This window comes from Canis lupus, chromosome 22 (assembly GCF_011100685.1).
Source record: "Canis lupus familiaris isolate Mischka breed German Shepherd chromosome 22, alternate assembly UU_Cfam_GSD_1.0, whole genome shotgun sequence".
Classification (NCBI taxonomy): Eukaryota; Metazoa; Chordata; class Mammalia; order Carnivora; family Canidae; genus Canis; species Canis lupus.
The window spans coordinates 34,684,465-34,698,787 of record NC_049243.1 but is presented as its reverse complement, the minus strand read 5'-3'; the positions used below and the strand labels follow the sequence as shown (position 1 = coordinate 34,698,787).

Below are 14,323 nucleotides of genomic sequence, written 5' to 3'. Positions count from 1 at the left end.
TATTTTCATGTGTTTACACATCCAGTGAATTCAGGCTTGCTGTAAAAATATTGAATTAGAAGGCTCCCCTACCAAGAAAAAATATTTTTATTAATATACATTATTTATAAATATATATATAAAATTCTTAATATCATCATGTCATTTGCTATACTGGATATTGTGAATAATTTTAATTTAATAATGTTAGTAAAAATTAGTAAGATTAATCTTAGTGTGCATTTACCTGAATATTAGGGAGGTTGAAACTCTTTATTCATAGTGATCATGGCTATGCCTTCCATGAACTGGCATTTTATGCATTTTGGTCATTTTACTTTCTATTCATTTTTCTTTTTGACTCATTTATGGGATCTCTGAAAAATGAAAGGTTTATTACAAGTCATTTGGCAGCCAAACCTGACAAGTGTGAACTGTCTTTTCTAAGGCTATTTGCTGTCTTTTAAAAACTGTTTTTTGTAAATATTCATGAATTTAAATGCAGAAATATAAATGTGTTTCATTAATATACGATACTGTGAATCTTGCTGGGAACTGTGCATATAACTTCTAATGTGTATCTCACTTTCCCCCTCAAAATTTGAGTTCCAAAATATACTTGGGTAAGTAGTTCAGATAAGAGAAAATTAAGCTCATCCAAAAATAAGAAATAAATATTAAATTTATTAATTTTTCTGACATTGATATCCTCATTTTTGTTTCTTTTTGCCTTAATATGGATATCAGTACATTTTAATAAAATATTTTCTAACAAATTATTTATTACTAAAACAGATCAAACAGGATTTTTAAAACATTTCAACTGAAATATTTCTACACAAATATATGTATATAAGTATAGACATTTTTTAAATTCTTTATTGAGGTGTTATATATATATAAGGTGTTATGTATATATATATATATATTTACACTCATTCTTTTTTTAAAGATTTTATTTATTTATTTATTTACTTACTTACTTATTTATAAAAAACAGAGAGACAGAGACAGAGAGACAGAAATACAAGCAGAGGGATAAGCAGGCTCCATACAGGGAACCAGATTTGAGAGTCGATCTCCAGACCGCAGATCATGCCCTGAGCCAAAGGCAGATGCTCAACTGCTGGGCCACCCAGGCGTCTGTAATTTCATTAATTCTTACAAACTAAGTGTATATAACTTGCAATCAGATCATGAAGCAGAATATTACCATAGTGGTAGGATCCAGATATACCTCTTTGCTCCCCTCTAAACACCCCACCAAGCCTGTCTTCTTTTTGTTTGTTTGTTTGTTTATTTGAGAGAGAGCAAGAATAATACGTGGGAGAGGGATAGAGGAAGAGGATAAATTGGCTCCACCTGACACAGGTCTTGATCCCAAGACCCTGGGATCATGACTTGAGCCTAAGGCAGACCCTTAACCGGCTGAGCCACCCAGGCCTGTCTTCTAATAGCAAAGAGTAGTTTTGGTAATAATTATATTACGATGGAAGTACTCCATCTCTTTCTATCTTTCCAAACAGCTTTAGTAGAATAGATATGATTTCTTCTTTAAACGTTTGATAGAATTCCCCTGGGAAGCCATCTGGCCCTGGACTCTTGTGTCTTGGGAGGTTTTTGATGACAGCTTCAATTTCCTTCCTGGTTATTGGCCTGCTCAGGTTTTCTATTTCTTCCTGTTCCAGTTTTGGTAGTTTGTGGCTTTCCAGGAATGCGTCCATTTCTTCTAGATTGCCTAATTTATTGGCATATAGCTGTTCATAATATGTTTTTAAAATCATTTGTATTTCCTTGGTGTTGGTAGTGATCTCTCCTTTCTCATTCATGATTTTATTAATTTGAGTCTTCTCTCTCTTCTTTTTAATAAGGGTGGCTAGTGGTTTATCTATCTTATTAATTCTTTCAAAGAACCAACTCCTGGTTCTGTTGATCTGTTCCACAGTTCTTCTGGTCTCGATTTCGTTGAGTTCTGCTCGAATCTTAATTAACTCCCTTCTTCTGCTGGGCGTAGGGTCCATCTGCTGTTTTTTCTCTAGCTCCTTTATGTGTAAGGTTAGCTTTTGTATTTGAGTTCTTTCCAGTTTTTGAATGGATGCTTGTATTGCGATGTATTTCCCCCTTAGGACTGCTTTTGCTGCATCCCAAAGATTTTGAACAGTTGTATCTTCATTCTCTTTAGTTTCCATGAATCTTTTTAATTCTTCCTTAATTTCCTGGTTTGCCCTTTCATCTTTTAGCAGGATGGTCCATAACCTCCACGTGTTTGAGGTCCTTCCAAACTTCTTGTTGTGATTTAGTTCTAATTTCAAGGCATTATGGTCTGAGAATACACAGGGGACGATCCCAATCTTTTGGTATCGGTTCATACCCGATTTGTGACCCAGTATGTGGTCTATTCTGGAAAAAGTTCCATGTGCACTTGAGAAGAATGTGTATTCAGTTGAGTTTGGATGTAAAGTTCTGTAGAAATCTGTGAAATCCATCTGGTCCAGTGTATCATTTAAAGCTCTTGTTTCTTTGGAGATGTGCTTAGAAGACCTATCGAGTATAGAAAGAGCTAGATTGAAGTCACCAAGTATAAGTCTATTATTATCTAAGTATTTCTTCACTTTGGTTAATAATTGATTGATATATTTGGCAGCTCCCACATTCGGGGCATATATATTGAGGATTGTTAAGTCCTCTTGTCGGATAGATATTTTAAGTATGATATAGTGAACCTCTTCATCTCTCACTACAGTCTTCGGGGTAAATTTTAGTTTATCTGATATAAGGATGGCTACCCCTCCTTTCTTTTGAGGACCATTTGAATGGTAAATGGTTCTCCAACCTTTTATTTTCAGGCTGTAGGTGTCCTTTCTAAAATGCATCTCTTGTAGACAGCAAATAGATGGGTCCTGCTTTTTTATCCAGTCTGAAACACTGCGCTTTTTGATGGGATCATTAAGCCCATTCACATTCAGAGTTACTATTGAAAGGTATGAGTTTAGTGTCACCATGATATCTATTCAGTCCTTGTTTTTGTGGATTGTTCCACTGAACTTCTTCTTAAAGGGGAATTTTAAGAGTCCCCCTTAAAATTTCTTGCAGAGCTGGTTTGGAGGTCACATATTCTTTCAGTTCCTGCCTGTCTTGGAAGCTCTTTATCTCTCCTTCCATTTTGAATGAGAACCTTGCTGGATAAAGTATTCTTGGTTGCATGTTCTTCTCATTTAGGACCCTGAATATATCCTGCTTCCCTTTCTGGCCTGCCAGGTCTCTGTGGAGAGGTCTGCTGTTACCCTAATACTCCTCCCCATAAATTCAGGGATTTCTTGTCTCTTGCTGCTTTAAGGATCTTCTCTTTATCTTTGGAATTTGCAAGGTTAACTATTAAATGTCGAGGTGTTGAACAGGTTTTATTGATTTAGGGGGATCTCTCTATTTCCTGGATCTGAATGCCTGTTTCCCTTCCCAGATTAGGAAAGTTTTCAGCTAGTTTTTTTTTTTTAATTTTTATTTATTTATGACAGTCACACACACACAGAGAGAGAGAGAGAGAGAGAGGCAGAGACACAGGCAGAGGGAGAAGCAGGCTCCATGCATCGGGAGCCCAACGTGGGATTCGATCCCGGGTCTCCAGGATCACGCCCTGGGCCAAAGGCAGGCGCCAAACCGCTGCGCCACCCAGGGATCCCTTCAGCTAGGTTTTGTTCAAATACATATTCTGGCCCTCTGGCCCTTTCGGCGTACTCTTCCAGGATCAGTAAGGAAAATAGTGTCAGAAAATGGGATAAAAATGGATGGATAGGGAAGAGACTAAAAATGAAGATAGAGAAGTTGCAGAGGCAGGTCTTTCAGAATCTTACAAGCCAAGGTAAGAATTTGGATTTAACTTTGAGTATTAAGGGGGAAACACTAGGAAATTTTAATCAGAAGTATAACATGATCTCTTCAGTTTTAATACATATGTGAATGGTTTCATTGGGTCTTCACTAACTGGAGTGCAATGTAGGTTCAACATATCTGATATTTGTTACCAAAAAAATCTACAAATTTCAGTTTCTTTATCTCTAACAGGAACTAACTATTATTAGTAGCCCTGTGGTAGTGTTGTTTAAATGATAAAATTATATAAGCCACATGATGCGTCAAAATTCTGTGTTACCACTGGGATGTCCAGGTGGCTCAGCAGTTTAGCGCCTGCCTTTGGCCCGGGGTGGAGTCCTGGGATTGAGTCATGCATCGGTCGCCCTGCGTGGAGCCTGCTTCTCCCTCTGCCTATGTCTCTGCCTCTCTCTGTGTGTCTCTCATGAATAAATATTCTTTTTTAATTATGTGTTACTAGGCTTTCTTTGCAATGTTCGTGGATCACTGCTTTCATTATTGATTGCCAAGTCTATCTCAAAATTTAATAGCTTAAAACAATAATGCATTGTTATCTGGACTCAACTGGGAAGCTCTGTTATTTTTGCTTAAGGTCTTTTATATAGTTGTAATCACATGGTGACTGGGATATCTAAGGTGATTCTAGATATTTGTCTGGCTCCAAGGCAGAAAGGGCTAAAGATTTAGGGTCACCTGGGATGTTGAAATGGCGAGATCTCTTTCTACCTAGTCTCAGGGCATCTTCTTCTCCATTTGGCTTCTCCACACACTCTATCCACGTGTCTAAAACAAAAAAAAAGTCTTCTTATTCTGTAGCTCCCAAAAATGCAAAAGCTGCTTGTTATGTCTTCTTACGATTTAGTCCCAAAGTTGGCACTATGTTACTTCTGTTCTTTCTGTGACTTAAATGAGTCTCCGGCCGACCAACTCACTGTGGCAAAAGACCACAAAAGGAGATGAATACCAGGGGTTATATAGTTCATTAGGGTCCATCTTGGGACAAGAGCTACCACAGTCACTAAGCACCCTAGGTTCTCTTCCTTCCTATTTAGAACCTCTGTCTTCACTAATCCTAAGACTGTAGAACACTAAGGAGGAGGTTAAATGCCTAGAAGTATTTTATTTTATTTCTCTTATTTTAATTTATTTTATGGTTCCATATACCTGGAGGACACATTCTTTGATGGCTAGATAAACTCAGAAAAAAAATAAAAGGTATGTTAAAAAGCTGTTTGGTAAATGTACCCAAAATTATTACAAAATTATCAGAAAAATGAGAAGTAAAACAAAATAATTTAAAAGTGGAATTACCTGTATTATTCTACTCCTTCAAAATGCATGTGCACTATGCATCTATCAGCATCAGGCTGCACATTAAAGACCATCTGCTTAAAATTATCTTTTACTACTACTAAAATAAAGTAGAATTGTGAAGGGCAACATGGTTATTCTCTTTTATGCTGTATATTAGTTGCAGATAATTTTAGAGTCAATATGTCCTTTCTTCTCTGTTAAAATTATTCACTTAATGCACAGAGGTATAATCTAATTTTAATTTTTCAAGATGCTAGCTTTTATTTTTAAGCATAAAATGGTGCCCTGGCTCCTGAAAGAAGTTTTTTCACCTTTTATAAGACATCAAAATGGTCTTGCAAGAAAGTGCATGAGCCCAGCTTGCCAAATTACTATATCAAATAATAATAATGAACCTTTTTATGATCACCTGCAGTGAGCTACTTGTGCCTAAGAACTGCTACCTAAACGCATTCTCTTCCTGATGGGTTTGAATAAAAGAAAACTGCTCTCTTCAATTCCTCATCAGAAGACCACTGCTGACTAATCTGATGAAAGCAGGAAGTCTATAGAGGAAAGCTGATTGGAAAGGTAAAGTACTCTGTAGAATATACCTATTTCCTTTAAATGTCAGGAGAGGTACTAACACATTTATTTTTCTTGTGGACCAATATGGGAAAATGGGAGCAAATTGTAACTGATCTAGATGTTCTATTTTTACCATGAAAATTAGAGGTTTGCTTTTTGACTGATTTCAGGAAAGCCATTTTGTTCTGAGTGCTAAAATGCTAATACCTTGAAAAAATATTGACTTAAAGTTATTGCAATACATTAGTAATATTAGTAAAAACTCCCAAGTTATTCATGCCATAACTTACAATGAAAAAATAGATAAAATAAAATGTTTGGCAGAAGAGTAATGGTTGTAATATAAGCAATTATGGGACATTATAAAGTAAAGTACTAAGTTGAGATATAAATGATATTAGAATTTTTACTTGAAATTATTATGAGAAGATATATTTATATTGATAAAATAAAATAAAATGGAGCCTAGTCCTGAAAAATCCCCTCAACAGACAAAATCTAGGTAAGCCACATAAGAAAACTTAATCTAGCTTAATTCATGAATATAAGAAAAACATTTCTTTTAAATGCCTCTGATAATCATAAAGGAAACTTTAGTCATTTCCTAAAATGATATAAAATAATAACATTTATCCTTCCCCCTTCCTCTGGGCACCTTCCATTATAATAACTAATCATTATAAATTGTAAGCAACGTTCTCATTTCTACATTATAAGTCTTCCTGTAAGGCCATATCTCTGAACTTCATACCAATTTCAGTTCTGAAATCTCCATTTGTGAATTTATTCCCTGCCCAATACAATAGTCACATCAAGTAAAGGTTTTTGAATTTTCTTTGGAGTAGATAAACAGATAATGTATATTTAAGAGATATATTCTTTTTGTACTTGCCCATTGATTAATCTAAACATTAAAATATAGTCAAGGAAAATTTTAAATATGCATAAACATACTTTTTAAATACCCATAAACATACTATGTAAATATATTTCACTGATGTGCATGGTATGTGCATAAAAACAAAGTAAATCTGGTCTGAGCTATGAAGTCATGTCAATTTTATTTTTTTCTCATTGCTAAACACAAACACTTGAAAAATCAGACTACTTTTTTCAGCTTTCTTTTTAATACTCTACAAAATACTGCTGAATCAGGAGCTACATAAACTCGGTCAAAGTAAGTTTATCTGTCATATATAATCATATAGTAGCTTATAGCTAGGTATAAAATAAGATTTCTATCATAGAAAGCCAATTCATCATAGCAATCTAGTTTACCCAGCACCATTCATTGAAGAGGCAATCTTTTCCCAATTGTATATTCTTGCCTTTTTGTCATAGATTAACTGACATATAAGCATGAGTGTATTTCCAGATTCTCTAATGTATTCCATTGATGTATATGTCTATTTTTGTGCCAGTACCATATTTTTTATTATTATAGCTTTGTAGTATATCTTGAAATATACTGGGATTGTGATACTTCTAGTTTCATTCTTCTTCCTCATGATTTTTTTGGCTATTTGGGGTCTTCTGTGGTTCCATATAAATTTTAAGATGACTTGTTCTAGTTTTTTGAAAAATGCTGTTGGTATTTTCGTAGAGCTTGAAATGAACCTCTGGATTGCTTTGGATAAATTAGGTGCTTATGGAAAATTATATATTCTCTGCTTCCTATTATTATATAATAGAGTAAAAATGGAAATTAACAAACATTGATGTTGCTCAATATAATGCTAAATACAAGAGAAGTGACAGGTGAAATATGTGAGTAGAATAGAAACCACTTTTGGAAGCCAAATAACATTAGAGGAAGAGTTGAGAGTCCTTAATCCCTTTACTGAATTTGGCATTCAGATCCTTGGAAATCCCCAGTCCTTACTGGTGTGACACTACTCTTCTTACTATGTTCTGAGCCATATTTGCTGAGATGTTCAGTTGTCATTTCTGAGGTGCTCAGGTGCCTCTAGGGCACCTGATAAAATGGGCATCCTCTTCTAAAACATTTTCAAATAACATATAAAAAACAGGATGTTTCTTTCTATATGTGTAGTGTTGTTGTTTTGTTTTTAATTCAGAAGTACTGGACTTCCTGCTGGAAGGATTTCTAAAAACAACACTGTTGCTTTTAGATTTTCTTTTATCCTAAATGATATGTACTACTCAGTTCAGGTCTCTCCCTAATGCCAAGGAGAAAGAATGAGATCCACATGAATTCATAGATTTGTGGTTTCATAGACTCAGTTAAATCTAGCTAAACTCACAATCTGTGACATGATTCTTATACCCAGGGGTTTCTCTCTTTCACATCCACACACAGAGACATACCCTTCAGAAGGTACATAAGCCCATCCTTGTCCCAGTTGAGTGTAGTTATTACAAAGATCTTCTCCATTTCATATCCAGATTAATATTTTTTTCGTAACAGCCCCCACTAGAAATAAGTTCCATGGGGAAAACAACTTTTAATCTGTTTTTCATTGCTGTCACTCCAGAACTTAGAACAGTTCTTTATATATGATAGGTCCTCAATAATTATTAATTGATTAGATTGATGAAGAAATGTCTCAGAATGACCTGAAAATAATCCATTATTGTGGTGTAGAAGGAGTGCCAATAGAGAGGATTCTATGACCTGGGAATCAATGAATGTTTCCGAAAACACTTACTAGAGCTTTGCTGGCCAGTAAATTTATTTTAATATTCATATTTATCATTTTATAATTACTTATATGCCTTTATTTCCTTCTCCTTGTGTATGAATTCCTCTAGATCTGATATCTCATAAACATTCAGACTATTCAAACATATCTTGCAGTAGAGAATGTAATTACTTGACTTTAAGTACAAAGTGCTTAAAAATGGTATTTCACCTCTTCACCACCCCACTTCTTTTTTTTTTTTTTTAAGATTTACTTTATTTATTTATTTATGAGAGGCAGAGACAGAGGCAGAGGGAGAAGCAGGCTTCCTCTGGGAAGCCCGATGTGGGACTCCATCCTGGAACACTGGGCTCACTCCCTGATCCGAAGGCAGACGCTCAACTGCTGAGCCACCCAGGTGTCCCACCACCCCATTTCTCCATACAAACTACCCACTTGTGCTTTCTGTAACTGGATTACTGATAAATATACCGCATTAATCCAAGAGCCCAGGTTCCTAAACTGAAAGCCTCCCAACTCTTAACTGAACCTGGTCTGGACTTACAGAAGACCTCAAATTGGAGTGTTGATGGCACTGCTCTGTGTTTGGGTGGGTAGGGGATTCATACTGGCTTGTCAAATCCTATGAAATTCTAATTGGGAGAATTTTGCATGATATTTGGGGTGTATTTCAGAGAAGGGTAATCTTCACAGAATATGCATTCAGCATTATCATATTACCTATAAATTTCACCCCCCCCAGAAGAAGTATTTGTATCAACTATCTCCCTGGGGGGCCCAATTATCATGCTATACAAATATATCAATTTATCAGTAAAGATTTTACTATTTATACTTATTTTTTTCATATAACTCAAAGATTTCAAAAATATAAAGAACATTAATCTACCCAAAAGCTTAATTACTGAGAGGGCCATATGAATATACCTGAAATGATTCATATCTTTTTGGATTTTGACTGGATAGTTTCTATTTTTATGCCATATCCTTTCGCTCAACAAAGAAGGAAGAAAGAAAATTGAGTATAAATCCAAAATATTGTGTATATATAAACACATACATATTTCTTTTTAGCCAACTTTTTAAAAATATTTTGTTTATTTATTCATGAGACAGACAGAGAGAGAGAAAGGCAGAGACACGGGCAGAGGGAGAAGCAGGCTCCACATAGGGAGCCTGAGGTGGGACTCATCCCGGGTCTCCAGGATCAGGCCCTGGACTGAAGGCAGCGCTAAACTGCTGAGCCACCCGGGCTACCCTCTTTTTAGCCAACTTATCTAACATTATAGAGATTAATTCTTAATGTTTTTTTCCTACATTACTCTCTCTGACATTTTTAAACTCTATTCAAAAGGAGACTTGAAACCATACATGAAGTCAAAATTCATTATATATTCTTGAGATTTTGGTTAATAAACCACTTTATTATGCATTGAGCTATCAGTTTTAATCTGTACCTCTCCAGATGTGGAAAAGTAAAAATCATTGGAAATGCAATATTATGAGTGTAATTTCAGTTGATTTTAAGTTTTTTCCTGTGAAATAAATTTTGAAATGAGTCTGAGTTATAAACAATGTTATGCAACTGATAAGTGATTAATAGGTATTAAAAATAAATCAAGGGATCCCTGGGTGGCGCAGCGGTTTGGCGCTTGCCTTTGGCCTGGGGCACGGTCCTGGATATCCGGGATCGAGTCCCATGTCGGGCTCCCGGTGCATGGAGCCTGCTTCTCCCTCTGCCTGTGTCTCTGCCTCTCTCTCTCTCACTGCGTGCCTATCATAAAAATAAATAAATAAATAAATAAATAAATAAATAAATAAATAAATCGAGCATAATGTTTTTAAACAAATTAAAAGTGAATGCATTTGATATAGATCTCTACTTCATTTAACTAGCTAAACATGTGATTGGCATTTCAAATCATCTATGTTTAAAGCAGGTGAATAAACTAAATTATGTTTAACAGGTAACCTAGGGATGCCTAGGTAGCTTAGTGGTAATGCGCCTGCCTTTGGCCCAGGGCATGATCCTGGAGTCCTAGGATCGAGTCCCACATCAGACTCTCTGCATGGAGTCTGCTTCTCTCTCTGCCTGTGTCTCTGCCTCTCTGTCTCTCATGAATAAGTAACTAAAATCTAAAAAAAAATCAAAAAAACGTGTAAACTAGATCTTGTCTACGTAGCCAAGAATTTATATCTATGATAGTCCTGAATAGTTGGCCAAGGGTAAAATGGAATGATGAAGACTTGCCTTTATTAGCCCTTGCCTTTATTGTGGGTAAGAGTACATCCTACTTCATTGAGATTCAAATAATTTATCTTCCTCTGTCCATCTGTCAGTTTCCCTGCTCCCACTATCTACTAAATTTCTCTTAGATCTTTAATATGTCAGAAAAAAATCTAATGTATAGTCAATTCTTCATGAACACTGAATTGTTAGCATTATTATTGTGTTCTTAAATTTGCATGTGCTCTATGGATATATGAACAAATGAAGAGTATACAAAAATTATTTGAATTTAGTAAACATGCAAACAGAATAAGTTTATGCTTTTTCAAAATCTGATCTCTCCGAAGTATCTATCAAAGTGGATAATAATAATCTAAAAATATTTTGTGAAAATAAATGAGAGAGATTAAAAGAACACCTATTCGAAACAGTTTAATAAAAAAGTAAAAATATGGTGTTTTTTAAATTTAATTATTATTATTATTTTTTATTCATGAGAGACACACAGAGAGATAGGCAGAGACATAGGCGGAGGGAAAATCAGGCTTCCTCTGGGGAGCCCGATGAAGGACTCGATCCCAGGATCCCAGGATCATGACCTGAACCAAAGGCAGACGCTCACCCCTGAGCCACCTGGTGCCCATGGTGAAGTTATTTTTAACTCAATTAAGCACATAACATTCCTTTTCAAATGATAGTTCATACTTAGTGCGTAGTAATTGGATATATTTCAACCACTAGAATTCTACATTTGTACTTTTTATGGTAATTTCATGTTAACCTTTGATACTATCAATTACATTATTTTCCTTCAAATTATTAGGCTAATTTTCTAAAAGAATCTTAAGTGTTACTTTGGGTTAATTAATTAAATTATAATAAGAAGAAAATTTAAAGACCCCTGTGAATAAGCAACTGTATTTCCAAATTAGAACCTTAATTAAAATGCTATGGTCTAGTAATTACAGACTCATTAGTTAAATCCCCTATAGTGTTTTATAATTATTTTGAAGTTATCATATTTATTTCTGTACTTCATATTTTCCCCTCCTGTCCTCCTCTTATTGTAGAAAAAAATAACATCCTGCTTCCATTGAATCAACACCATGCCTAACATACAGGTCATATAGTTTTTTTGTTTGTTTTTGTTTTTGTTTTTTGTTGTTGTTGTTGTTGTTGTTTTTTGTTTTCTGTTTTGTAAGCAACCTCACTTTTGGCAACAAAATCACTCTGAGTAACTTAAAAAATATCAACTAATTATTTGGATAAAGCCCTTCAAAACAATTAGTGAATAGCAAAATAGTTGCCACTGACGGTGAAGGAGATTTAGACTATTAGCACTTAATGTTTTACCACCAGTTGATTTCTTCTCCTCTTCCTTTCCCTCTCTGGTTCCCTGGCTCTCTGACTTTCTCTGTCTAGTTAGCAATCTCTATCTCTCTCAATTTTTTTAACTTGAGTTATAGTAATGCTGATGTTTAAGTTAGTTCAGCAGGGAAAAAAAAGTTTATTCAATAAATTATTTGGACTCTTGGTGAAACTTCATATATACCACTTATAGTGTATAGTCCATGAGCCGTATCTGTTGGAGTTGGTTGATTCTTTAACTTTTAAAACAAATGAGCATTTAAACCACAAAGAATTTGAATGGAGAAATATATTTAATAAAAACATCACATTTCCATCACCTCACAAATTAGCTTGGATTTGGGAAGAAAAGACTAATTTTGAAGGTTATAAACTTCGAAAGTGAGTTTGAACTGTTCAACTTACTATCTTATGGGCACTGCTGAAGTCATTTAAAAAACTCTCTGAGACATGATTCTTTGCTTTACATGGAAAATTGTTTACTAGTTAGCCCCTGGTCCAACCAATAAGACATGGAAAACATAAAAAGTTTAGGTGTAGGGTGTGTGTGTGAGTGTGTGTGTGTGTGTGTGCATGCACAGGTGCCCTGAAAAAGACATTTAAATAGGAAGAAATATCTACGGAAATGGCTAATACCTATAAGAAAAAATTACAAACTACATTAGCAATCAGGTAAATTGCAAATAATATACTCAGCTATTATCACTTCATACTCACAATTTTATTAGATCTTAAGTTTGATGCCACCAAGTCTTGCTCAAGAAGTGGAGTAACAATTCCATTAATTTATTGGCAGTTCAAATTTAAATAATTACAACCATTTCATAAAACCATTTGTCATTATCTAGTCACATTGAAGATACATGACTAACAATTCCACTATTTGGTATACAGTATAGATGAATCATTTTACACTTTGACCAAGAGACATTTATTAGAATGTTTATGGCAAATATTGACCCAATTGTCCATCAAGACTAGAACATATGTATTCACATTATAACTATCATGTAGCAATGTATGCTCATCAAGCAAAATGAGTCCAAAAAAAGCTGAGTACAAGATAAGTAAATCATAAAGAAAGGGATGCCTGGGTGACTCAGTGGTTGAGCATCTATCTTCTGCTCAGGGTATGATCCTGGAGTCCTGGGATGGAGTCCAAGTCCGGCTCCCCATAGGGAGCCTGTTTCTCTGCTTATGTCTCTGCCTCTCTCTCTCGTCTCTCATGAATAAATAAATAAAATATTTTTTAAAACACTAAATATTATTTCATATCAAGATGAGAAACATAGGATTCACAAACATGTCATATACCTATAAAGAAAATAAGGTTGATGGGAGTGCATGGGTGGCTTAGTCAGTGAGACATCTGCCTTCTGTTCAGGTCACAATGCCAGGCTCCTGGGATCAAGCCCCATATTGTGTTCCCCACTCAGCGGGGAGCTGCTTCTCCTTTTCCATGTTGAACTCTCTCTCTTGCTCTCTCTAGCTCACTCACTATCTCAAATAAATAAAATCTTAAAAGAAAAGAAGAAAGGAAGAAGAAAGGAAGAAAGAAAGAGAAAGAAAGAAAGAAAGAAAGAAAGAAAGAAAGAAAGAAAGAGAAGAAAGAAAAAGAAAGAAAGAGAGAGAGGAAAGAAAGAAAGAAAGAAAGAAAGAAAGAAAGAAAGAAAGAAAGAAAGAAAAGAAAAGAAAGAAGAAAGAAAAAAAGAAAGAAAAAGAAAGAAAGAAAGAAAGAAAGAAAGAAGAAAGAAAAGAAAGAAAGAAAGAAAGAAGGAAGGAAGGAAGGAAGGAAGGAAGGAAGGGATCATTAATAGTATCTCTCATGTGGAGAAGAGATAAGTGGAAGCAGCATATAGGGAGCAACAAAAATTCATGTAATATCATATTTTCCTCCAATACAAAATATTGGTAAAAATCAAGTTATTAAAACACAAGAATTGTGATTACACCTACATTTAGGCAAAAAGATGGGGTATAACTGAGAAAAGTCACAAATGTCCTGGTGATATTTTATTTCTTAAACTAAGTTATAAGGATTTGCTTATTAAGTTTATTTCTTTACTATAAATATACCTCTGTGATTTGTCAAAAATATCTACCTTTAGTAGATTATATAGGATTAGCTATAGCTTTCTTATTTAGAATAAATTAGTTGCTCATACTACCACACCATGAACGAAATTTCTTATGATTTTTGATTTTCTCTATATATTCTCCCCATGTTTGAAGCATCACACACACTTGTGTGTTCTTAATATTGGTTTTAAGACAAACACAAATGGCTATCATTTCATGTTTTCAAGTGTAAAAATTATGTGAAAAGTGAGCT

At 34.8% G+C, this 14,323-nt stretch overlaps 1 long non-coding RNA gene across 10 annotated transcripts in view; it reads left to right on the top strand.

The window, feature by feature from the left end:
- LOC111091669 overlaps positions 1-14,323 on the top strand; it is a 355,249-nt gene that overhangs the window by 154,585 nt on the left and 186,341 nt on the right. For all 10 annotated transcript variants that reach the window (XR_005376441.1, XR_005376438.1, XR_005376439.1 and 7 more), the window contains one exon: positions 5,579-5,733. This is a non-coding gene — a long non-coding RNA (uncharacterized LOC111091669). The remainder of the gene's footprint in view (positions 1-5,578; positions 5,734-14,323) is intronic.